The sequence below is a fragment of the Suncus etruscus genome, chromosome 5 (assembly GCF_024139225.1).
Source record: "Suncus etruscus isolate mSunEtr1 chromosome 5, mSunEtr1.pri.cur, whole genome shotgun sequence".
NCBI classification, from domain to species: domain Eukaryota; kingdom Metazoa; phylum Chordata; class Mammalia; order Eulipotyphla; family Soricidae; genus Suncus; species Suncus etruscus.
Window position 1 is genome coordinate 31,661,051 of NC_064852.1, and position 27,360 is coordinate 31,688,410.

General features: G+C 40.0%; 1 protein-coding gene across 4 annotated transcripts in view; it reads left to right on the forward strand.

Annotated features, from left to right (window-relative positions):
* The first annotated feature begins 312 nt into the window (after positions 1 to 312).
* R3HDM1 (R3H domain containing 1) overlaps positions 313 to 27,360 on the forward strand; it is a 174,451-nt gene continuing 147,403 nt past the window's right edge. For all 4 annotated transcript variants that reach the window (XM_049773605.1, XM_049773607.1, XM_049773608.1 and 1 more), the window contains exon 1: positions 313 to 462. The gene's annotated coding sequence lies outside the window, so the exon portion shown is untranslated. The remainder of the gene's footprint in view (positions 463 to 27,360) is intronic.

Here is a 27,360-nt window from a genome sequence, read left to right on the forward strand (position 1 = left end):
TTTAACAAGTGGGCAAAATGGCCGTCCTCTCAGGTTTCCTATTGGTCTTGCTCCACGTCTATCAAAGGCGTGGACTGCTTTCCGATTGGTTCTTTCTCGCCTTGTGGGCGGGGAAAGAGTCGGCACCGCCCTCCCGCGGGGAGGAGGGGGATAGGGGCGGGGGAAAGCGTGTGTTCTAAGACACGATTGGCTCGTCTTCTCGTCACTCCCATTAAATAGCCGCTTCTGATTCGTCGCCAGCCTCTCGGGGAGACCGAAGGGGCGGGGCCAGTGCGTGTGGTGGGAAGGGGCGGGATCTGTGCCCGCCGCGGCTGCCCCGCCGGAGCCGGTGTCCGGGCTGGTGATGGGGTTAATTCCCTCTCGGCACACTCCGCTTTGCAGCCCGCCGGCCCCACCGTCGCCCCGCCGAGCCGCGCTCCAGCCGCCTCCTTGTCCTCCTCCTCCATCGCCTCAGTAACTCGGGTAAGAGATGCCCGCCCGCCCGCCTTGTCGCCCTCTCTCCCCGGGGCCCCCCTCGCTGCTCCCCGGGAGGAACGCGCCGCGCTCCCCTCCCCCGCCGCCAACCGGTAGCGCTAACGGAGGAGCCCGGCCGGGCGAGAGGCGTGTGCGGGGCTAGGGGGAGCAGGGGGCCTGCCCCGCGTGGACACACACGATGGGTTCTGCGAGGCCCGCCCGGCCCACCGTGCGGCGGCTGCAGCCGGCCACTACCTGCGCCCACCGCCCCACCCCGGCCCACGTGAAATGCAAACGCCCCTCGAGGCCTAGCGCCCGAGAAGGGAGGAAAGGTGCCCCGGTCCCTGCTCCAACCCCCACCCCACCCCGGGGGACTCTGGCACCAGACGCCGCAGGCCTGCCCGCCTGCCCGCCCGCCCGCCTGGAGCTGCTGCTGCGGTGCGTGCGTGTGTGCATGCGTGGTTCCGCGCTCTCCCGTGGCCGGCGCCCCGCACTCCTTCCTTCCTTCCAACACGCAAGGCCCCCTTGGCCTGGAAACGGGAGGGATTTGAAGAAGCGATCTAACCAGACGTACCGACCAGACACACACACACACACACACACACACACACACACACACACACACACGAAGTGAATGACTGTGCCAAGGACCTCGGGGGATCAGTTTGACACTTGGTACACACACACACACACACACACACACACACAACACACACAGAGGAAAGTTAAATGACTGTGCTAAGAATCTCAGGGACCTGTTTGACACTTAGTTCACACACACACAATCATTTTGACACTTGGTGCTCACACACACACACACACAGGAAAGTTGAATGACTGTGCCAAGAACCTCAGGAGATCAGTTTGACACTTGGTACACACACACAAGAAAGTTGAATGTGTGCACCAAGGACCTTGGGGGATCAGTTTGACACTTGGTACACTCAACACACACACACAAGAAAGTTGAATGTCTGCACCAAGGACCTTGGGGAATCAGTTTGACACTTGGTGCACACAACATACACACACACACACACACACAAGAAAGTTGAATGTCTACACCAAGAATCTTGGGGGATCAGTTTGACACTTGGTATACACACACACACACACACAGGAAAGTTGAATGACTATGCCAAGGACCTCACGGGATCAGTTTGACACTTGGTACACACACACACAGGAAAGTTGAATGACTATGCCAAGGACCTCACAGGATCAGTTTGACACTTGGTATACATTCACCATACACACAGGAAAGTTGAATGACTCTCAGTGCCAAGGACCTCAGGGGAATCAGTTTGACACTTGGTACACACACATACCACACACATACATATATACACACAGGAAAGTTGAATGATTGTGCTAAGGACCTCGGGGGATCAGTTTGACACTTGGTGTATATACACCACACACACAGGAAAGTTGAATGACTCTCAGTGCCAAGGACCTCGGGGGATCAGCTTGATACTTGGTACACACACACAACACACACAGGAAAGTTGAATGACTGTGCTAAGGACCTCAGGGATCTGTTTGACACTTAGTTCACTCACACACAATCAGTTTGACACTTGGTGCACACACAACACACAGGAAAATTGAATGACTGCCAAGAACCTCAGGAGATCAGTTTGACACTTGGTATACACACAAGAAAGTTGAATGTCTCCACCAAGGACCTTGGGGGATCAATTTGGCACTTGGTACACACACACACACACACACACACACACACACACACACACACAGAGGAAAGTTGAATGACTGTGCCAAGGACCTCAGGGAATCAGTTTGACACTTGGTATACACACAACACAGGAAAGTTGAATGACTGTGCCAAGGACCTCAGGGCATCAGTTTGATGCTGTACACACATACACACACACGTTGAATGACTGTGTCAAGGCCCTCGAAGGATCAGTTTGACACTTGCTGGTAGTTGAAACACCACACTTGGTGGTGGTTGAAACTTAGTGGGTTGGGTGGGGGGAGGGGTTAGTGGGGTGTCGTTGTAGTCATTCTCTTGATTGCATTAGGTGCAGAGAACAGTTCTTCCCTTCTTACATAAAATTTGAAATGCTGAGCCTGTCCTGCCTCTCAAATAATCGTGGGGCTAGATAGCAGGTCCTCTGGGTAAAAGGTGAAGAGGGACGTTTTTAAATAGTAAAGCTAAGGACAGAGCCAAGATTTTGCTTGAAAGATTTTTCAAAGGAAAAAGTGGGAATAGGTACATAGCTTCAAGAAAATCGTTTGTCTGATTGGAATTCAAATAAAACCTTTTACTTTTTTTAGTTTGTCTTTTGTTGCAGGAACTTTTTTTTTAATGGAATTTTACTTAACTCCTGCCATCTCTTTCGGGGAGCAAGGACAGTTGGGCCACACCCAGAGGTCCTCGGGTTTACTCTTGGCTCTGCGCTCAGGGAACACTGCTGGAGGGGTGCCTGTATCAAGTGGGGTTCCAGGGATCCCCTGGCTGAAGGTTGGCCATGTGCAAGGAAAGTACCTTACCACTCCAGCCTCTTTGAGAACCTTTGAGTAATGAAAAGGCCATTTAAGTCTCTAACTAGAAGCCCCTGCTTATAATATTTCAGTCAGTTTGGCTAAATTTCATTTAGTAGAATAAGCAATAGGACTAAAATAATTACCCACCCCTCAGTTTAACAAACTTTGCCTTTGCTGTTTTTGAGATCAACTACCCCACTTACTGAGTGTACTTTTTTGCCTGGATGAATGTCCTTTATGGGTCCTATAATTTACAATAGATTTGTCTATAATCAGAAATAAAATTCTAGGCCTACTTCTGAGCTTGTTACCAGAATAAATTTGACTTCTGAAGAAATCTGAATCTGAATCTTGACTAAATATTAGACCCTTTTTTTTTTTCTGTCTGACAAATCAGTTCTGGCATTAGATGTTTTTGTGTTCTCTAACTAATATACCTAGGTATAGAGTTTACATAGAGCAATGGGATCAGGACCAGGAAGAAATTAGAATGTGCGTGAAAATTTTAAAATGAAACTCTTTGGGCAGGGAAGATTGCTCAAAGGATTAGAGCACATGCTTTGAATGCTGGTGCCCAGGCAGCCAGCTGGGAGTAGCCCCAGAAAACCTGAGTGTGGCTCAAAACCAAAACCAAAATAGATAAACATGTAAGTCTCCTTAACTCCCTATACACACACAAAAAATAAACCATATCATACATACATGTGCACTGTTTTCTAAATCTTGTTCATTTATATGATTGCTTTTAGACCTCATACTACAAAGAAAGAGCTGATAATCTCTAGGAGATGTCGCTACTTTCTTATTAGCTTTTGGAGCCATCTATGAGCCTCTTAATTTTCTCATATGAGAATGCTAATGTTTAACTTCTAAGTAGAGAGAAATTAGAAATGAAGTTTCGAGAGCTTCTAGCATGTGCATACCACATAGTATGTAGATTACTATCAATTTTTTATTTCATAGATAATTTACACAGAAAGGTATGTTGTAGCCTTAAAATGTGTTGTTAGTATTATAATGGCAGGTTTCCTTTATTTAGTAAATAAGTATAGTTTGCAGCTAGCCTTTGAAGTGGTAAATTGGACATCTGATACAGAATAGTTCTTTATTTAAAATCCTTAAAAATCAATATGTTAAGATCTCACTTACATAGTTGCTATCCATTTTCATTGTGGTGTTAGGCAAGAAATAGTTGAACTCTTTAATACAGAATCAAGGTTTAGTAAGGCATTATAATTAAATCACTATGGATATATATATATATATATATATATATATATATATATAGCCTTGACTATAATTTAGTTGCTATTGTTTTTTATTCACAGTATTTATCAAAACTAGAGTGGATTTTTTTTTTCCTATAAAACATGCCACACACTCTACCTTTCTATTCCTTGGCATATTTTTTAAATTATTTTGGGGGTGCCACACACAGTGGTGCTCAGGGGCCACTCTTGGCTCTGCACTCAGGAATTACTCTTGGTGGGTTTGAGGAAATCATGGGATGTCGGGGATCAAACCCAGGTCGGCCACATGCAAAGCAAAGGCCATATTGCTCTACTATTATCTATTGTTCCATCCCCTCCCAGGCTTTTTTTGGCGGGGAGAGTTGGTTTTGTATCCACACTTGCCAGTGCTTAGAGGTTACTTCTGTCTGCACTCAGAAATTATTCCTGGCAGGCTCTGGGGACCATATGGGATGCCAGGAATTGAACCTGGGTTGACAACATGCAAGGCAAACACCATCCCCACTGTGTTATCACTCCAGCCTCATCAGGCATTTTTTTTTTTTAAACTTGATTGATTGATTGATTGATTGAGTGATTGATTATTTGGTTTCTGGGCCACACCTAACAGTGCTCAGGGGTTACTTTCTAGCTTTGCATTCAGAAATCACCCCTGGCAGGCTGGGGGACCATATGGGATGCTGGGAATCTTGAGTTGGGTCCCTCCCTGGTCCGCGCATGCACAGCAAACACCCTACCACTGTGCTGTCTTTCCAGCCCCTCCAGGAATTTTTTAGAAGTGTTTGATCCTCACATAGTTTGTGCAGTTGACAAATCGAGGTTAGTATGAAAATGCTTTTATTATGAAGTCTGTTTTCTTTTGGGGGAATGGGCGCCGAAAACGAAGGATTTTTTTTTTGGTTTTTGGGTTTTGGGTCACACCAGGCAGCTCTCGGGGGTTACTCCTGGCTCTGCTCAGAAATTGCTCCTGGCAGGCTCCGGGGACCATATGAGATACCGGGATTTGAACCACAGTCTGTCCTGTGGTCATGGCATGTAAGGCAAACGGCCTACTGCTGTGCTATCTCTTTGGCTCATAAGCTAAGGATTTTTTTATTGTTACCTTGGGTTCTGGTTTTACTAGGTAAAAAAAAATCCCTTAACTGCCAGCAATTTAGGTGAAGGCTATTTTCTGACAGTAATGCTGGACTACAGAAGATTGTTCTATCTTATGCTGAATCATGATGCTAAGAGCTCCATGTTACGTTGGGCCTCCCAAGTTAATTGATTACTTCTTTGAGGGTCTACATGGTAGACTTGCAGATTCTACCTGCGGTAGTAGAAAAAAATTATCTTATGAAGGCTCTACTAGGGGTTTCTTCAGAGCCAGAGGAGTAGGGGTCATGCAAAGCAGGGCATCAAAACTCAGGATCTAGCAACTGCCATTTGAGCCCAAGCCCAGCAGAATATTTTACAAAATTGAAATAAATGTTTAAAAATATTATGCAGAAGACATGCATTTCTAGAACTCCCTTGTCCAGTGATAAAAAGAGATTTCCTGGGGCCGGGTGGTGGCGCTGGAGGTAAGGTGCCTGCCTTGCCTGCGCTAGCCTAGGACGGACGGTGGTTCGATCCCCCGGCGTCCCATATGGTCCCCCAAGAAGCCAGGAGCAACTTCTGAGCGCATAGCCAGGAGTAACCCCTGAGCGTCACAGGGTGTGGCCCAAAAACCAAAAAAAAAAAAAAAAAAAAAAAAAGAGATTTCCTTCTGCTCTTGCCTTAAAATAGGACTTTTAAAACCTTTTCTATTGGCAATGCTTATAAATGCAAGAAATGTAGCTCAATGTGTCAGGAGCATTTGTATTCATTTTAGATTTTGAATTAATGTTTGATTATTACATGTTCTTTTACTGTTGCTAAATTTTTCAAAATTCTCATTAGCTACAGTACCTCAGATTGGGTCACAAGCCATAGTTTAAGGAACTAGGCTTTACAGTGGTCCTCAAACTATGGCCCGCAGGCCACATATATTTGTATCTGTTTTGTTTCTTCATTGCAAAATAAGATATATGCAGTGTGCATAAGAATTCGTTCATAAGTGTTGTTTTTACTGTAGTCAGACCCTCCAATGGCCTAAGGGACAGTGAACTGGCCCCCTGTTTAAAAAGTTTGAGGACCCCTGCTTTAGAATATCAAATTAATACCCATCTCAGCTAATATCATGGTTTGTTTTGGGTTTGTTTTTTTGTTTTTTTTGTTTTTTGTTTGTTTGTTTGTTTTTGGTTTTTGGATTTTGGTCACACCCGGCAGTGCTCAGGGGTTACTCCTTGCTCTACGCTCAGAAATCGCTCCTGGCATGCTCGGGGGATCATATGGGATCTCGGGATTCGAACCACAATCCTTCTGCATGCAATGCAATCACCCTACCTCTATGCTATCTCTCCACCCCCCTTCTTTTTTTAATTTTTTTTTGTGTCATGTTTTAATCCTTAGAAATAAAGCAGCACAAAAAGTTGATCAGTTTTATATTTTTCATCCTTGAGAACGTTACAGTCACAAACATTTAAGAAGAGTAGATAGATTTATAGCCCTTTTTTTTTTTGTTTCTGGGGGCCCTCAATCTTAATCCTGACTGCATTCTAAAGTTACTCTTGGGAGCTAACTCAGGGAACCAGATGGGATGCTGGGGATCAAACCCTGTTCCCCTGGTTGATTGCATGCAAGTGCCCTGCAAGGATTTATTATCACTCTGGCTCGAGTTTTTCTGGCACAAAACTCGGCTTATACTTTGGTCATACAGGTTATTTGATTCAGTGCGTGACTAGATAGGTCATGGCTGAACTGAAGAGGAAGGTGACTGAACTGAACTGTATGCCACTGAACTATTTAACCCACACTTCAGTGGCACATTTAATTAAGTGAAAAACCCATTTAAGGCAGTAAAGTCATGTAAATAACTGCTTATAAATCCTGAATCCTTATAATCAGGCGTTTTGGAGTATAAGGATTCAGAATTTTTAACTATTTATTTACAATGCTTTACTGTCTTAAATGGTTTATTCACTTTATTAAAGTTGCCATTGAATACTATGGGTTAATGTGGTATGTTAATGGTATACAGTATATCAAACAATTATTTATTATAAATGTAATTATATATTTATTTACTGACTTCTCAATTATTGAATACAATACTGTCTTGGGTATATTTATTTTTTGAAATTTACCAGTGGCTGCTGCATTTTCCACCTTGGCTTATACTCAAGTCACTAAGTTCTCCTAGTTTTTAGGGTAAAATCAGGGGGTTTGGCTTATACTTGAGTATATATGGTATATTGTTGCTGTTTGAATTAGAAAATTTCACTATTTCTATTTGGTATCGAGGGTCTTCAGGAGATCAAGCCAAAGCTGTCTACATACAAGGCAAGTGCTCTAGTACTGAAACTCATAGCTGGCTTCACTTTTCTACTTTTTGTCTCTTTTGTGGCCATACCTGGCAATGCTCAGGGCTTATTCCGAGCTCTGTGTTGAGATCACTCCTGGTGGGACTGGGGAACCATCGGGTTTCAAAGGACAAACCTGGCCCCATGTAAGATAAGCCTCTAACTGCTGATACAGTCTCTCTGGTCCCGCTCTTTAACACATTTATAATGTAATGTAAATGGTTGGGTTAGTCTGTATGACAAGGAGGTGTAATTATAAATGGCATTGAACTTTTCAAATAGTTCTTGTAGCCATAAACCACAGAATCAATACTGTTTAGTCACACTGTATACATTAATGATAACTTATTACATATACAGTAATGATATACTAATAGATATATAGTAATTATTATTTAAGATAAGTAAGATAGTTATAAAGAGAATGAGACTTAATTTTTTCACAATAAACTAACAATCATTTTCTGAAAGAAAGAAAAGGAACAATATGAATATTCCTCAAAAAACTAAAACTGAAAAAAAATAAAAATAAAAAAAGCTAAAACTGAACCCCCATATGATTCATCAATCTACTCCTAGGATATACCCTAGGAATACAAAAAAACAATATAGAAAAGCTCTCTGCTCGCCTATTTCATCACAGCATTATTTAAATAGCCTGAATCAGGGAATGGCCCAAGTGCCTGAGCAGACATAAATCTATGTGGTGATTAATAAGAATATGTCGACAGTATACCTGTCTCTGTTCCATGTGCTGACTAAACCTTTTGTGAGTATGGTTTGTGATCCTTTGGTCTTTATTCAGGTTGATGCAGTATTCAGGTCAGATATGCATCATGTTATTTTGTTGATTTCATGTTTTATTTATGGTTATTGTCTTAGATTTTATTTCTCTTGCTACTGATGCCTGCCAGAATTACTTTTAAAAATAGCAATATAATAAGTAAAATAAAAAAGATAAATAAATATACACGGTGAAACACTATGCAACTATTAGGAAAAATGAAGTCATGAAATTTGCTTGTACAGGGATGAATATGGAGAGTATCAGGCTTAGTGAAATGAGTCAGAATGAGAGTGTTAGAGTTTGAATAATCCTACTCATTTCTGGGATATAAGAAAAAAGAGATAGTATAGTAATACCATCCAGACACAATAGAAATGGGGCCAGAAGGACCAATCCAATGTAGGAAGCTTTCCACAAACCGTGGAGCAGTACAGTTAGGGTAGAGAAGAGACTACTATGACAATGATAATTGGAATTGATTATTCTGGACAATAACTGTGTATTGAATGGAGATAAAGTGAACTGTACAGTACCCCTTCATTAACAATAGTGCCAACCACAGTGTCTAAAATGAAAAAAGATAGGAAGGGGGAGAGGAGAAGCAGGGAGGATGGGAGGGAAACATTGGTGGTGGGAAATGTTCATGGGTGAAGGGTGGTGTACATTGTAAGACAAACTCAATCATGAACAACTTTGTAATCACAGTGATTAAATAAAAGAAAAAGAGAAATAGAGGCTGGAATTATAGTACAGCAGATAAGTTGTTGCCTTGTACAGGCTGACCCTGCTTTGATACCTGGCACCACATATGGACCCCTGAGCCCTGACATGAGTGAGCCCTCTGAGCTCAGAGTCAGTCTAAGTCCCCTAAGTACCATCAGAAGTGGCCCCCCAAAACAAAAAAGAACTAAGAAAACAAAATAGCCTTTTCTTTAATTCCTATAAATGTTTATTAATAATGCAAATGTTCAAAAAAAATCAAACCATATTATTAAAATTGTATTAAATTAATCTTGCTTTCCAAATGAGGATGTTTGATAATTAAGCAAATTTGAACCTGATAAGGTCATATGTATATATCTTCCAGAATTTATTATTTGTCATTGCCTAATGGTTCAGATAAGAGCTAAATTAGCTCCGAGCTAGTTATCTACCTATTTTTCATTAATACGGATTTTCATTTCTAGAGTTAATTTTAGTTTGTTCCTTCTTACCTATTGTCAGGCTCTATAAACCTATCATCTAAATTTTTTCTATTTAAATTTTTCTTTAAATTTGAAAACCTATACGTTGTCATTATTACTCTCTTTACCTTCTGTTTTACAGATTTGTGGCCTTTTTTCTGATTTCTACCATAACATCTCTTCTTTAGACAAGATGTAATGCTTTAGAGCCTTATTTCTTTAATACTAGATGAAATCCCATGATTAAATGATTCTCTTTATAGCATGTTTAAGTACTGTTTTCATCTAAAATTCCTTAAAACTACTTCCTCTCCAAAAAAACTTAAGTAGGAAAAAAATTATATTTATTTCTGTTCTTGGCCCTCTTCAAAGGTAGTTCTTTGATATCTTCTAAGCACGATAATTTAACTTTTCCCAACTTTCATCTGAGTGACCACAAACGAAATTACTTTCATAGAGGAGTCAGAACAATAGTGCAGCAGGTAGGCACTTACCTTGCAATGTGACTGACCTAGGTTCAATTTCTAGCACCATATGTGATCTCCAAGTCTGCCAGGACTGTTCCCTGAGTACAGAACCAGGAGTAAGCCATAAGAACTGGTAGTTGTGATCCTTCCTGGCTGTGATCCCTCACTAAATTGCTTTTGTGGATTAATTAACTTCTTTAACCAGTCTTCTAAAGGGAAGTTGTTTCATAATCATGTAAAATATTATTCTTAAAAGTCTGAGTTAGGGGGCCAGAGAGAGAGAGCACAGTGGTAGAGTGTTTGCCTTGCAAGCAGCTGACCCAGGACTAATGAATGGTGGTTCGAATCCTGGCACCCCATATGGTCTCCCATGCCTGTCAGGAACAATTTCTGAGTACAGAGGCAGAAGTAACCCCTGAGAGCTGCCTGGTGTGACCCAAAAACAAACAAACAAATGAACAAAAAAAGGTCAGTGTTAGGGCCAGAGAGTTATCTGAGTTGGGGCCAGATAGAGCTCTTACCTTGCATGTAGCCATCCTAGGTTCAATCCCTAGCATCCCTTATGGCTCCCCGCAAGCACCACCAGGAATGGAGAGATAGACATAACCACTAAGCATTGATGGGAGCCCTCCATTCTAAGTTAGAGTTTTCATTTTTCATTTATTTTGTATGACCAAACCCAGCAGTGCTTAGAGATCTATCTTCCTGGCTTACTTCTGGCTCTGCTCACAGATCACATTCCTGGCAGGCAGGGTTCAGGGGACTGTATATGTTAACAGGGACAGACCCCTGATCAGTGGCATATAAGGCAAGCTCCCTACCAATGCTACTCTCTGGCCTGAAGTTGTAACTTTTTTAGCTTTCTGCCTTGCTGTGGCAATTAATTTTGTAATGTTCTGGTAGTCAGACCTGGTGATACTGGAGGGCTATGCAATCAAAGAAGGAATCCAGGGCCTCTTACATTTAAATTATGGACACTGCCACTTGAGCACCTTTTGTTTTTCCCTGACTTTTGCTTTATTTCTGATTATGCTCAGGAATTAAATCCTGGCTATGCATTCAGTTTTACTCCTGGTGGTGTTCAAGAGACTATATAGGATGCCAGGGATTAAACCCAGGTCCATAACATGCAAGACAAGCACCCTACGTTCTGTACTTTCTCCAGCCCCTTGAGCATATTTTAACATGAAAGAAAAGAATTCTACAAAGCAATAATAGCTTAAATGTACAAAAATAAAAAAACCTTAGTGTAAAAGTCTCCATAGGGAAGAAACATTGTATTATGGGATTACTGCTTATAAATAGGTATCTTAATAGTGGAAACAACCCAAAATGCCTTTGAGTGAGTAAATGTGGCCAAACTGGTATGTTCCTATTTTGGATAGCAGTAAAAAGTAACAAACCATTGACAAATGCAGCAACTTGTATAGATCTCATAAGAATTCTGCAAGCATATTAAATGGACAATTTGTGGGGCTGGAGCGATAGTACAGCAGTAGGCCTTTGCTTTGCATGCAGCTGACCCAGGATGGACCTCAGTACAATCCCTGGCGTCCTATATGGTCCCCCAAGCCAGGAGTAATTTCTGAGCACATAGCCAGGAGTAACCCCTGAGTGTCACCAGGTATGGCCTAAAAACAAACAAACAAAAAGTACAATTTGTGGTTCTATTTATATAGCATTCTTGAAATAATCAAATATAAAGATTGAAAAGAGATTAATGATCACCCGTGATGGTATAAGTGAAGCAGATGAGTGGATATATGTCTGTAAATTGAGTATGTGACATTGAAACAGCTCTTATTGTATGTAATTTGGCTACATAAATATATAGAGCTGATTAAAATTAGATAGAAACTAATGAATGCCTATCAAAATCTAAATACTGTTGTGAATTATGTTAATGTCAGTCCCTGTAAGGTTTTTTAATTTGGATTTTTTTTTTTTTTTTTTTGCTTTGGCGCCCACACCAGGTGGTGCTCAGGGCTTACTCATGGTTTTGCACTAAGGAAAACACTCCTGGTGGGGGCTTAGGGACCATAATATATGTTGGGGGTTGAGGAGTGCAAGACAAATGCCCTACCTGCTGTACTTTCTCTCTGTTCTTTATTTAAATTCTTGGGCCAATCCCAGCAGTACTCAGGATTTACTCCTAACTACTCAAGGATTATTCCTGGAGGTATTCAGGACTCTATATGGTGCCAGATTTCAAATCAACATCAACCACATTTATGGCTCATAACTCCTGTATACTGACACTGATGATTTTTTTAAATATATTTATTTAAACACCATAGTTACCAACATGTTTGTAGTTGGGTTTCAGTTATAAAAAAGAAAACCCCTCTTCACCAGTGCGACCTTACCACCACCAATGCTTTTCATCTCCCTCCTCCTCCTTCCCCTACCTATATTCCAGACAGGCATTCTATTTCTCTCACTCACTACCATTGTCATGGTAGTTTTAGTGTAGTTATTTCTCTAACTGCACTCACCACTCTTGTGGTAAGCTTCATATCATGAGTCAGTCCTTCCAGCCCTCATCTCTATTGTCTCTGGTTATTATTAAAATACTGTCTTTTATTTTTCTTAAATCCCACAGATGAGTGAGGCTATTCTGTGTCTATCTCTCCCTCTGACTTATTTCACTCAGCATAACAGTTTCCTTCTCCAATCCATGTATAGGAAAATTTCATGATTTTATGTTTTCTGACAGCTGCATAGTATTCCATTGTGTATATGTACCGCTGTTTCTTTAGCCACTCATCTGTTGTTGGCATCTGGGTTGTTTCCAGGTTCTGGTTATTGTAAATAGTGCTGCAATGAATATAGGCGTGCAGAAGGCATTTTTGTATTGTTTTTGTGTTCCTAGGTATATCCCTAGGACTGGTATAATAGCTGGATCCTATGGAAGCTCAATTTCCAGTGTTTTGAGGAATCTCCAGATGGTTTTCCATAAAGTCTAGACTAAAGGGCATTCCCACCAGCATCCCTGCCAGCACTGATTGTTCTTGTTTTTTTGTGATGTGTGCCAGTCTCTGTGGCGTGAGATGGTATTTTGATTTGCATCTCCCTGGTGATTAATGATATGGAGCATTTTTTCATGTGCCTTTTGGCCATTTGTTTTTCTTCCTTGACAAAGTACCTGTTCATTTCTTCTCCCATTTTTTGGTTAAACGTTTTTATTTCGCTAAATTCTGTCAGTACCTTGTATATCTTAGATATTGGCCTCTTATCTGATGGGTACTGGGTGAATAATTTCTCTTACTCTGTGAGTGGCCTTTGTATCCTAATCCCTATTTCCTTTGAGGTGCAAAAGCTTCTCAGTTTAATATAGTTTATCTCTGCTTCCACTTATTTGGACAGTGATGTTTCTTCATTGACGATGTCTTTAGTCTCTGTGTCATGGAGTGTTTTACCTATGTGTTCTTCTATATACCTTATGGTTCCAGGTCTGATATCAAGGTCTTTAATCCATTTGGATTTGACCTTTGTGCATGGTGTTAGATGGAAGTCTGAGTTCGTCTTTTTGCATGTGGCTGACCAGTTGTCCCAACACCACTTGTTGAAGAGGCTTTCCTTGCTCCATTTTGTGTTTCTTGACCTTTTATCAAAGATTAATTGATTATATGTCTGAGCAACATTCTTCGAATACTCAAGTCTATTTCTGACACTATTTTTTAACTTATTTTTCTCCCCTTCCCACTTTAATGTTCTTCCAGTGGTCATTTATTACAAACATGTTTGGTTTGGGTGCTTGCCTGTTTTTGTTTGTGCTGTTTATCAGAGATTGTGTGTATAGTTCACATATACGGGGCTGTGAAATCATTTGCTCCTCTTGGGATCTCAAATAACACTGTTGCTAGGCTTTTTATTGTTGTTGTTTGCTTGTTTTTTGTTTTCCGGTTGTACATGGCGATGCTCATGGGTTATTCCTGGCAGGCTCAGAACTGTATGTGAAGCTGGGGATTAAACTCGGGTTAGCTTTATGCAAGGCAAACACCCTGTCCACTGTACTATTGTTCCTGCCCCAGAATTGCCAGGCTTAAACATTAAAACTATTAGGATTTTGGGACAAAATTCCCAAGGGGAACTCACAATTTTACATTTGTAATTGGTGATTGGATCATTGATTGAGCAGTCTGACCAAAGACATTATTAACTTTGTGTATAAAATCACCTTTCATCCAGAAAAGCATGACTTTTTTTGTTTGCTTTTTGGTTTTTTATTTATTCTATTTATTTTATTTATTTGTTTTGTTTTGGGGTCACACTAAATGATGCTTAGGACTTACTTCTGAGTCTGCACTTAGGAATTATTCCTGGTTGATTGAGAGGATCATTTGGGGTCCCAGGGAGCAAAATGGACAGCTGCATGCAAAGCAAATACTTTATCTGCTGTACTCCAGCCTGTTTCTGTTTCTTAAGTAAAAATCATTACTTCTACTTGATAGAGATAATTTAGAATGATCATTTATAGACTTAATTTTTTTTTTGGTTTTTTTGGTTTTTGTTTTTGGCCACACCCGGCGGTGCTCAGGAGTTACTCCTGGCTATCTGCTCAGAAATAGCTCCTGGCAGGCATGGGGGACCTTATGGAACATCAGGATTCGAACCAACCACCTTAGGTCCTGGGTCCTCTGCTTGCAAGGCAAACACCGCTGTTCTGTCTCTCCAGCCCCAGACTTAACTTTTTTTAACTTGATAGATAGATTGATTGATTGGTTTTTGGGGGCCACACCCAGCAGAGCTCAGGGGTTACTCCTGGCTCTACACTCAGAAATCGCCCCTGGTAGCCTGGGGGACCTTATAGGATACCAGGAATCCAATAGGTCCCTCCCAGGTAAGCCGCATGCAAGGCAAACGTCCTACCGCTGTGCTGTCTCTCCAGCTCCTTACAACCTAACTTTAAAATCTTAAATTCATGGTCTAGAAGGTCTTCTTTAGCTCTAAAATTTTATTGCATCCATATGATAAATTAAAAATTATTATCTGGGGTCCAGAGAGATAGCATGGAGGTAAGGCATTTGGCCTTGCATGCAGAAGGACAATGGTTCGAAACCCGGCATCCCACATGGTCCCTCGAGCCTGCCAGGAGTAACCCCTGAGCGCTGCCTGGTGTGACCCGAAAACAAAATAAACATTATTATCTGGTTGCTATAACACATTTATATCCTAGTATAATGTTTTGTGAATACTTGTAAACATACATTTGTGTGTATGTTTACCACACACCACACACTTGGGTGATGAAGTAAAGTCTGGGAACACTCCCAGAGATATTTGACCAGCATGGTTTTCCGGGTTGTCCTTATTTGGCATACTTGTATTCCTGTTGACTTTAGACATGTATGGATCTGGGAGAGTCTGTTCAATAATTTGTGTCCTTGTTTTTGTTTTTAATATATACCACATCTAGCGCACTCTTGTCTCTCTATTAAGGGATCACTCTTGGTGTCTCCCCTGCTTTGCTTTTAAATAAATGCTGATTTTGAAGTTTTATTAAAGCAAGAAGAGTGAAGTATTTTTAATCTAATATTCAGTGTATTTGTGGCATGTAAAAATTCATCTGACTGAAATTTATTCAGCTTCTACCAACTTTTCAGTTGCATGTTTTTTGCTACTGAAATTGAAAACCTGGTGGGTGATAAAATAGGTGCAGTTTAGAGAGATGGACTCAACTGTAATTGCAACTATCTTTACTTGTATTTTATTAACATCTAAAACCTATAATTTTTTTTAATTTGGGGGTTGCGGGGGAGGCCACACCTTCAGATACTTGGATTATTCTTTGCTCTGCTCTCAGAATCTCTCCTGTAGGTACTTGGGGGACCATATATTATGCCAAGGATTGAGCCCAGGTTGACTCCACACTCGAGTCCTAAAACCTATCTTTAAGTTTTTTTATATTTATTTTTATTCCTTGCACCCATCCTTTCACATTGTTGATAGTGTGATGACCAGGGATTGCCTCCATGCTCAGTTGTGGTGCTCTCTGAGGTTTGTTCTCCTTTAATTCCAGTGTTTTTATACATGCTTACCAGGGGTCAGTCATCATTGTCGTGGTGCTCAGTAGGGTAAATGCAGTGCTTATGCACATGCTCTCCCAGATTGCACTCCTCGCTAGAGTGTTCTTACATCTTTAGTTGTCATACTACAGATATTGTATGTATTGTTGCCTCCAGTATCTCTAAATAGCCTCATCACCACCACCAAGCTCATCACTTGTAAGATGTTCTAGAATTGAATCTGGCCACATATTTGCTAGGTAGGGCCTTCACTTAGGTGCCTGTGGTTGTGAGTTTGTTTGTTTGTTTTTCTTCTAGTTTGTGCTGTGCTCCATCATGCTTAGAGCCTAGTGTTGTTGAGCCTTTTGACTTAGTGTTCAGTGCTTGGAGGTCCCTCCTGGCAGTGCTTTAGGGTCTCATCCATTGTCAGGCATTGAATCTCGTTACCTTGCATACAAAACATTCTATTGGTATTATTTTACTTAAGAATACTTCATGTTCTATAAAATTCACCCACTTTTTAAGTATATAGTTTATTGAATTTTCTTATTTGCATCTACGTAACCATCACCATAATCTTATTTTAGAACAGTATCGTAACTTCAAATAGAAACTCCATGCCCTTTAGAGTCATTCTCATTCCTGCAATACTAGGCAACCACTAATTTCCTTTTAGTCTCTATAGAGTTCCCTCTCTATAAATATACTCTTACATATATATCCTTTAGTGACTGCTTTTTATTTAAATATTAAATTGGGGGACACAATTATTTGAATCACACCCAGCAGTGCTTGGGGATTACTTCTGACTGTATTCAGGGATCTCTTCTGGAAGTGTTTGAGAGAACTATGAGATGAAACTGGGCTCACCACTTTCAAAGTAAGTGTCTTAACTTCTGTACTTTTGTCTCATCATAACCATAAGATTTTTGTTTCTTTGTTTTTGGATCACACCCAGTAGTGCTGAAGGGTTACTCAGGGCTCTGCTCAGGGATCTTTTCTGGTGGTGCTGAGGGGACCTTATGGAATGCTGGGGATCAGACCCAGGTCAGCCGCATGTAGGACAAACGCCCTACCTGCTGTGCAATCACTCCAGCCCCTTAATCATAAAATTTTATAGTTTGTCATTGGTATTGCATGAATCAGGACATTATACAATTGAATGAATAATATACAAATATATTATATAAATGATTGAATAATAGCCATTCTGTAAATCATCTTTTGTTTGTTTGTTTTTTGGGGGGTTTTTTGGCCCACACCCAGTGGTGCTCAGGGGTTACTCCTGGCTGTCTGCTCAGAAATAGCTCGTGGCACAGAGGACCATATGGGACACCGGGATTCGAACCAACCACCTTTGGTCCTGGATCAGCTGCTTGCAAGGCAAACGCCGCTGTGCTATCTCTCTGGGCCCTTGTAAATCATATCTTTACCAGAATTTTAAAGGTGCTCCCAGTGAAAATTGTGTAACTGGGGGACCATGGCATGATTTGCAGGCAAACAATAGGACAAAGGGCCATAGGAAGTAAATAAAGTGAGAAGTTCATCACAGGGGAAGGGAAGCACTGGTGTAGATGTACATTTGGCAGTGCTCGGGAACCATAAGCAGAGCTAGAGGATCAAAATAAGATCAGCCCTATATGCAAAGCAAATACCTTGATTCCTGTATTATATCGCTATATACAACTATGAATATTTTTATGCAAGATGGTTTTGGTTTTTGGGTCACACCCAGCAGCACTCAGGGGTTACTCCTGGCTCTATACTCAGAAATCGCTTCTGGCAGTCTCGGGGGACCACATGGGATGCCAGGAGATTCATCCACCATCCTCATGCAAAGCAAACACCCTACCTCCATGCTGTCTCTCCAGTCCCACAAGATGTTTTTTAATTCTCTTGGGTTTGTTTGTATATGTTTAATCATTTTGAGTAACAAGTGAACTGTTTTCCAGAGTAACTGAACAATTTGCCTTCCCAGCAACAATGAGCAGCCTTCTTTCTACATATTTTAATTTTTTTCTACATATTTTCAATACTTTTTACTGTCTATATTCTTCTAGCCATTCTGTTGTTTAGAAATATCTTACTGTGTTTTTGATCTAGTTCTCTGTTGACTAAGGTTCAACATCATTACTTATACTTATTGTTCACTGTTAATTTTAAGCAGACATTGAGATCTAGTTGTTTGTGTAGCTCTTAAACACTGCTTATTTAAGAATGTTAGAGACGTAGATCTAACTTATATTGGAGGGTTAGAGAAAATAATGATTTGTTAGTGTTTTACAAATTTTCTTGATAAAATACGATAGTCACTGTTTTGCTCCAGGTTGCATCAAATTATGCCTGCTATCCTGGCATAATTATGAGGGTATGCCTCTTAATTCTGAAGTATGCCGTGATTTGGACAGTAAGCATATGGCCATCCTATAGTATAGGCAATTAACTTAGGATGCTTATTCAGACGTATTTGTTAACTACTAAATTAGAATCTCTTATGCAAAGTCCTGAAACACAATTTTAGCTATGTCTGGATCGAGCACATTCATAATTTATTGTTCCAGCAAAATGCTGGTATTATTCTATAATCAAATGTTTTTGTTTTATGTGGATTCAAGTTAAATTTTAGAGAAATCTTGCCTCATTGCTTCTGTCCTGCATTTGCTTAAAATGTCAAAAAAAAAATTTCCTTTTTGATTTTTTTTTTTCTGTTTTGAGGCCATACACAGCCATACTCTGGTTTGGGGGGCCAAATGTAGCAGTACTTCTGACTCTGCTCAGGGATCACTCTAGTGTGAACCTGGGTCAAGTGTGTATGTAATGCAAGTTCCCCTGAGAACTAATTGGCTATCATTCATTGGAAAAAGAAGAATATTAAAGAAATATTTCTACATTATGATACTATTTTAAAAGGAAGATCCAATGGTAATGGTTTTTATTTGAAGTTCAGTGAAAATTGACAAAATTTGGTCATCTGTAAGTCAAGGCCTTTGGTTCTTGTAATATATATATATTTTGTCAAGTGGTTAGAGATACCCATGTGGTTTCAAGACTTATTTTTTTCTAGTACTGTAACTTTCTCTTGAGAGTTAATACATTTAGCTCAGTTTTAAATAAACAAGACACACTAATTATTGTGGAGGGTTTTTTTTTTTTACTAAGACTTTACACTTGCTCATTCGATAAATGATTTTGTAGCAGCAGTGACAGTTAAGAATAAGTTAAGTTGGATCAGAGTGATAGCATAGCAGATAGGGCACTTGCCTTACACTTAGCTAACCCAGAGTCGATCTTTGGCACCCCATATGGTTCTCCGAAGACTGCCAGGAGTGATCTCTAAGCAGCTCCAGGTATGGACCCCAAAATTAAATATAAAAAAGTCTACAGGAGGGCTTGAAAGTTATAAGCTCAAAAAACTATTCACATGTTTTGTATGCGAGAGGTCCAATTTTGATTCCCTGAGCACTCCAGGAGGCCCTTCCAGGACTAACCAACCCAATAATTGCCAGGTGTGGCCCAAAGCATAATGCAAACAAAAATGCCTGGAGAAGCCCAGGATATGGCTCAAGTGGTAGCTTGAGTTCCATTCTCTTTATCAGATGGTCCCTGGAAATCCTGCTGCATGTGTCTATAGTAGCTCGTATTTAAAATAAAAATATAGAAGACAGAAAAGAAATGTCAGGGAATATCAGAATTTAAGCTGTATTTCAGCTTGGCTGTTAGCTCATGATGTCTTTATTAGTCAGAAATTTGAGCCAACTCTTCTAGGGGCTAAATACCAATCAGTACTTACCTAAATATAATTACTCACACAGTATTTCCTCCAAAAGATCTTCAAGTGGAGGATAGAACATTTTGGGCCACTCCCAGCTGTGTTCAGGGAATACTACTGTGTCTGTGCTCTCTAGCAAGGCTCAGACCACATGAGTGCTGGGAGGTTGAACCAGATTGGCAGTGTGCAAGAGAAGGAAGGGCCTTAGATACTGTACTCTCCAGCCACCGAGTAGGACATTTTTTTTTATTTTTGGGCCACACCGGCAGCACTCAGGGGTTACTCCTGGCTATCTGCTCAGAAATAGCTCCTGGCAGGCACGGGGGACCATATGGAACACCGAGATTTGAACCAATCACCTTAGGTCCTGAATCGGCTGCTTGCAAGGCAAACACCACTGTGCTATCTCTCCGGGCCCCACTTTTTTTTTTTTTTTTTTTGGCTTTGTTTTTGGGTCACACTCAGCAGTGCTCAGGGGTTACTCCTGGCTCTACACTCAGAAATTGCTCCTGGCAGGCTGGGGGGACCATATGGGATGCCAGGATTTGAACCATGGACCTTCTGCATGCAAGGTAAACGCCTTACCTTCATGCTATCTCTCCGACCCCTACTTTTAAATTCTTGGGGTTTTTTGTTTGTTTGTTTGTTTTGTTTTTGAGTCACACCCGGCAGTGCTCAGGGGTTTCTCCTGGCTCTAGGTTCAGAAATCGCTCCTGGCAGGCTCGGGGGACCATATGGGATGCCGGGATTCAAACCACCGTCCTTCTGCATGCAAGGCAAATGCCTTACATTCATGCTATCTCTTCGACCCCAACATTTTAAATATATAATAAGGTATAATTAATGTGAATAAACTTAGATACTTGGGGTTTTGGGGTCACACCTGGTGATGCTCAGGGGTTACTTATTAAGACTTGATATGTTTATGGAGGGAATAGGTATGTGTCTGTCCAAAATTTAGCATTTACAGAGTTTTATTTGTAGATATTTGAGTTGAAGAAAAGCAAATAGTTACGTGTCTCCATACCTATGGGAATGGAAAAGTTAGAGAAAGTTGTGAGAAAGAAGGTAGTTCATAAACAGGTGAATCCCCACAGGTAGAAGAAATAGTTCATTGCAGTTTGAGCTTATTCTAAACGAATGGCTCTAACCCAGTGATTTTCAACCACTGTGCCATGGCACAGTAGTGTGCTGTGAGATATTGTCTGGTGTACCATGGGAAAAATTTCAGTTTAATCTGTAACATGTGGCTTCAGCTCACAAATAAACCAATCATTAGATTCTAATGATTTATTTCATAATAAAGTAATTATAAAATAATTTCTTTGTGTTTATTTGATTCCTATTCAAATTACTTTATATATAGTCATATAGGCACAGAATTAAATTTTTTAACATTTTCTAATGATGGTGTTCCTTGTGATTTTTTTTTTCATGAAAAAAGTGTGCCTTTGCACACTTTTGAAAAACACTGATTTAACCTATAGAGCAGAAAGGCAGGGGGAAAGGTTTTTTTAATAGATAATTCAGAGCAAGCAAGTTAGTGATAAGAGTATAAGTCATCAAGACTGGCTGCAGTCTAAGGTGGATGGAGGGAAATAACAGTGGAAATTAAGTTTGGGCAAAATGGCCCTCTATTAAAATGCCAAAGTAAAAGATTTTAATTGTGTCCTTTGAGTCATGGGAAATTACTGAAGGGTTTTGGTTTTGTTGTTGTTTGTTTTGAGCAAGGGAGTGTTGATAGAGATTTTATTGCTTTGTTGCTAGGGATGTACTTTCTTGAAGTATTTATTTAGTAAATAGCACATCTACTCTTTACATTGTTAACCCTTTTTGTAATACTTAAATTGTGGCTGTTAAGGGAAATTTTTTAATTGTCTTTCATAACCTTGTCACCTCAGTTTTATTAATGCTAAATCTTTATTATAGATTAATTATGTCAGATATGGAAGAGATTATCATTGCTAAAATAGAATTAGAGTATGATTTTATTTAGAAAATACTATATTTGGGGGCCGGAGAGATAACATGGAGTAAGGGCATTTGCTTTGCATGCAGAAGGACCATGGTTCGAATCCCGACATCTCATATGGTCACCAGAGCCTGCCAGGAGCGACTTCAACTTCTGAATGTAGAGCCAGGAGTAACCCCTGAACACAGCTGGGCGTGACCCTCCCCATAGAAAAGGAAAAATAATACAATTTTCAAGTAATACAAATCCCAGGTAGCAGTCCTAGAGTCTGAAAAGATTTAGAGATATTGGAGTGTAATATTCTATTTAATTAATGTATAGAGTTAGATATAAAATAAACATTTGGAAAGGCTTTAGCTTTAGAAAAGTATCTTTTTTGTTTTAAATTGTCATAAATGATCCCTAAGTGTAATAACTGTGGACAAAGAAATGAAGAGGTGCCAAGAGCATTTTTCTTTTGTCTTGTTGGTTTTTAACTTGGGTATGAAAATTACATTGAGGGAACAAGAGTAATAGTACAGCAAGTAGTGCATATACTTCATATATACAGAATATGCCATAGGTACAGAGAAGCAGCATCTTTTCTTAGTCTGCCCTCATTGTTTTTGTTGTTGTTTACTTTTATTCCCTTTCAGTTTACTTCCAACAACCTACAGTTTTTGTTTTGGTGACCCAAAACAAAGTGAGCATCACCTATAGTCATACAATTGGTTAGAGTGTACCTAGAATTGTGCTTGTGGTGCTTGGGATCATTAATCGCATTGCTAGTGATAGGGATCATATTCATGACCTCATGTATGCAAGACAGGTGCTCTACCTTGGAGCCACATTTTCACCCTACATACTCACCATTTTTTCATGTTAGAGTGTTAGCCTGACTCAAAACAACTGAGTATTCTCTTCATTCTTGCTTCCAAGTATTTGTTTATAATGTTTCTTCTAACATTTTCCTAGCTCTTTCCTCCTCTTTTATTTTTGTAACCTTTTCATTTATATGTGTCTGTGTTCAATGTTAAGTTCTTTCTTTTTCTTTTGGCTTAGTTTTTGGCTCATCTGATATTATGTAGGGACTGCTTCCTGTGGTGCTTAGAAGACCATGTGGTACTAGATCTCAAACCTAAGACTCTCAACTATTTTTATTTTAATATATCATGTATACCAATAATACCTGAGTAATGGTACTTCAGGTAAGGTACTTGCCTTGCATATAGCTGAACTCTGGCACCACTAGCAGTGATCCCTGAGCACAGAGCTAGGAATAAACCCTGAACAAAACCAGATGTGATCCAAAATAAAAAAAAATTCTATACCAGCATTCCCAGTTGGGCCATATGACCATTTATATGCCTTCAGGGTATTCTGAAGAGGGCACAGGTGAAAATCATATATATGGAGACCAAGGCTTGAGGCTAAAGAGATAACCAGTAGGGGAGGCAAGGCCTCAGGAAGAAAGCAGTCAGAAGGAGGGGCCATAGTCTGAGAAACACTGATTTGTACAGCTCATATTTCCCCCACTGTACCCAGAGATTCTGCCCCATTTTGAAATTATCAGAGTCACAGATATTAATTTGAGTGTACCTTTTACACTGTTGTACTTAATGTTTGTAGACATAAATGTAGACATCTTTAAATGATATGAGAGAATAAAAGAGATCAAACTTTAAGTTCTAGGATAATAATTAAGACAGGAAAATAAACTTTATGAATTAGATTTATTTATCTGTTAAAACTAAAGCTAAAAATAACTAGAATAAAATTCTCCCTTGGTTCAAGTGTGACTCAAGAAAATGATTTCATTTTGATATCTGATATTATTTGTTAAATATTTAAGTATTACTTGTTAAAGGAACTGATCACTCATATCCTGGTTAGTATGATGTCCACAACTCACTTAATGTCATCTCCTAATCTGAACATTGTGTTAGGTTGATTTAGCTATCATCACTGAACTGTCCTTACTCTTTTTTTTTTTTCTGTTGGCTCGGCATGCCTTCAAAGTTGAGAAACTTCGATTCTTGCCAAGTTAGAATTAGTTTCAAAACTCTGTATAAACTAGCATTGTCTTTTTTTGAATTACACCACAGAAGAAACTGGTACTATCACCAGTAAAGATCAATTCTAACTTTAAAAAAATAAGTTTGTAGTATGCTTTTGTTTCATTAAGTCTCTGTTTATGGTAATATTCAAATTACTTTTATTTTTTTTTTGTTTTGGGCCACACCCATTTGACGCTCAGGGGTTACTCCTGGCTATGCGCTCAGAAGTCGCTCCTGGCTTGGGGGACCATATGGGACGCCAGGGGATCGAACCGAGGTCCGTCCTAGGCTAGCGCAGGCAAGGCAGGCACCTTACCTCTAGTGCCACCGCCCGGCCCCTCAAATTACTTTTCTAAGAACTTATTCTTGCCCATTTTGTTCCATAGTAATTTTCATGATTTTCGTACTTTTTTTTTTTTTTTTTGGTTTTTGGGTCACACCCGGCGGTGCTCAGGGGTTACTCCTGGTTGTCTGCTCAGAAATAGCTCCTGGCAGGCATGGGGGACCATATGGGACACCGGGATTCGAACCAACCACCTTTGGTCCTGGATCAGCTGCTTGCAAGGCAAACACCACTGTGCTGTCTCTCCGGGCCCTACTTTCGTACTTCTTTAGCCAGTGTCCTGTCCTTCATTTCTCTTTTTTTTTTTTTTTTGTGGGGGGGGTGTTGGGTTTGGGGCCACATCGCAGTGCTCAGGGATTACTCATAGCTCTCTGCACAAAAGTACAAAAGTAGCTCCTGGCAGGAACAGGGGACCAAATGGGATGCTGTGATTCAAACCACCTTTGGTCCTATGGTCCTAAATCGGCCATTTGCAAGGCAAACACCCTTCTGCTGTGCTATCTCTCTGGCCTCCCTGTCCTTCATTTCTTTTCTCTTTTTTTTTTTTTTGTATATTCTATTTTTCTTTTTTTTTTTAATTTTTTATTTTTGATTATGAGAACAATGATGCAAAGAGGAGAAGGTAAAGTTACAGTGGAAGGACAATCGCCCATAAACAGAGTTCTCAAAAAAAAATCCCCTTGCTGATGCCTAAATATTGAACTTACAGTCAAAGAACATTAAGAAAAATAAGGCAGAACCCATGTACAATTACTTTGTCCACAAGTCCCCCGATTGTAGTACATTATAACATTTCTTAGCAGTACACAAAGCAATCTAAGGCCATGAGATTTATGTGACTCCTTAAACATTGAAGGCATAGTATTTTTTTTATATTTTCATGCACATTAGTTTAAGTTAACATCAAAAGTTTAAGGTTCTTTTTAAGGGTTAGAGTCAAAAGAACACAGTAAAAACGGTGTTAGAGTGGCAAATATTGTTTGCATAGGCCCACCAAAATATGGGGAACATGGAAAGGAAAAGCCTTGGTCTAAATACAAGGAGACCCTACCCATGAAGTTTCCTGGCATAAGACCAATTCTAGGCTCCAGGCAAACTAGTTTATTCAATCCAGGTCATTGTCTGTAGTGCCAATACAGTTTTATTTTTCACGCAGTCTCTATTGTTGGCATCAGGTTTTTGTATTAAAGATCCTAGAATCTGCACATCCTACATTGAAGTCAGGCTGGTGTGGAGTATCCTCTAGTTTCACCCCCACAATTAAGGGGCAATACAGAAAGCCCTGTCCTGTAAGCAGGTCATTGTTGTTAAGTCTTCTCAGTGTTAAGGGATGTCTCTTTTGAGTAGGTTGATGTCAGAGCAGCTGTAGGGTCTTCCCTGGTAGAGGATTGCCTCCAGGTGATGTTATAGACAACCTTGGATGTTTCATAGATGTCTTCCCTAGATCAGGGGTGGATCCTGTCCTTCATTTCTAAGATCACCCACACGGTCTTCTCTAGATGTTTTTTCTGCTAAATGAGAGATGGTAAATTCTGATAAAGAACTAAATCAGCTTCACACTTAAAAAATTAATTCTTTTAAGTTAGATTGTGATCCTTTTCATCATCTCTGTATTTTCATGACTTCTATTTTCAGTTTCTTTCTTCTCTTTAAAAGCCCAGGCTACATCTTGCTCTTAAATATTCTTTGTTGTTGTTGTTGTTGTTGTTGTTGTTGTTGTTGTTGTTTTGGCCACACCCATTTGATGCTCAGGGGTTACTCCTGGCTAAGCACTCAGAAATTACCCCTGGCTTGGGGGGACCATATGGGACTGGGACGCCGGGGGATCGAACCTCGGTCCTTCCTTGGCTAGCTCTTGCAGACACGTTACCTCTAGCGCCACCTCTCCGTCCCCTTGCTCTTAAATATTCTTAAAAGAATTTCTTTTTACTGAAGATACTGGGATCATTATTATATTATAGGAGCACTTAGTTAGCCATGGACATTACCCATCTCCAGTGAAAAGATGTCCTTCTTAAAACCAACTCCACTACTTTATTTAGAAGGTATTGATCCCTAACTACTGACTGATAGAATGTCTGGCAGACACAGTAAGGAATAACATATTTCTTGCTTCTAAGAGCTTATTAGCCTGCTTTGTGATTCTCTTTTCTGCTGCTTGCATTATGCTCGTTCTTATCATTTGATCATTTCTTTCTTTATATTCTTAGAATTAGAGAATTAAGAAAAAGGATTGCTTTCTTTCAAAGAGCCACTTTCAAAGAGAGCTCCTCTTTCAAATGATATCTTTTCTATTCATATTTGATTAGATTGTTGCCAAAAGAAGTTGTCTCTGAAGTGTGTAATGGGGGAAAATGGTTAAAAGGTCTCTGCCTGGGCCAGAGAGATAGTACAGTAGTAAGACATTTGTTTGCCTTGCATGGAGAAGGACGGTGGTTCAAATCACGGCATCCCATATGGTCCCCCGAGCCTGCTGGGGGCAATTTCTGAGTGTGGAGCCAGAAGTAACTCCTGAGCGCTGCCCAATGTGACCCAAAAACTAAAATCTCTCCTGGGGTATGAATTCCCCTTTTAATACCAGCCTTTCAAGCAGGTTTACACTCATTAATTCTATTTTTATATATGATATATATGTACACATATATAAGAAATTCCTCTCATGACTGATTTAATAATGCTTAAATGAATATGATCCTGATGTATTTAAAATGTGCACTATTTTGATTTTATTTATTTATTTGGATTTTTTTTCGTTGTTGTTATTTGAGCTACCAGCTAGCAGTGCTCAGGGCTAACTCCTGGCTCTCTGTTCAGGAGTGGGGCTGGGAGGAAACATATAGGGTGCCAGGGATTGAATCCAGGTCAAGTAGGTCCAAGGAGAGTGCTCTGCCTACTCTATACTGTCCCTCTGCTCAGCATTTTTTTTTAAGTTTTTCTTAATTTAGACATCATGGTTTATATTACTGCTAGTATATATTTTCTGTTCCAACTTCAGAACTACCATCAGTGTCACAAGATACTCTTGCCCTTACCTTATTCCCTTAGTAAATTCAGGAGTGTGTTTTTGGTTTTTAAAAATATTTTTAATTTATTGTATTACAGTACCATAGTTGATTTTTAGGCATACATTATTTAAAAACCAATCCATCACCAGTTTC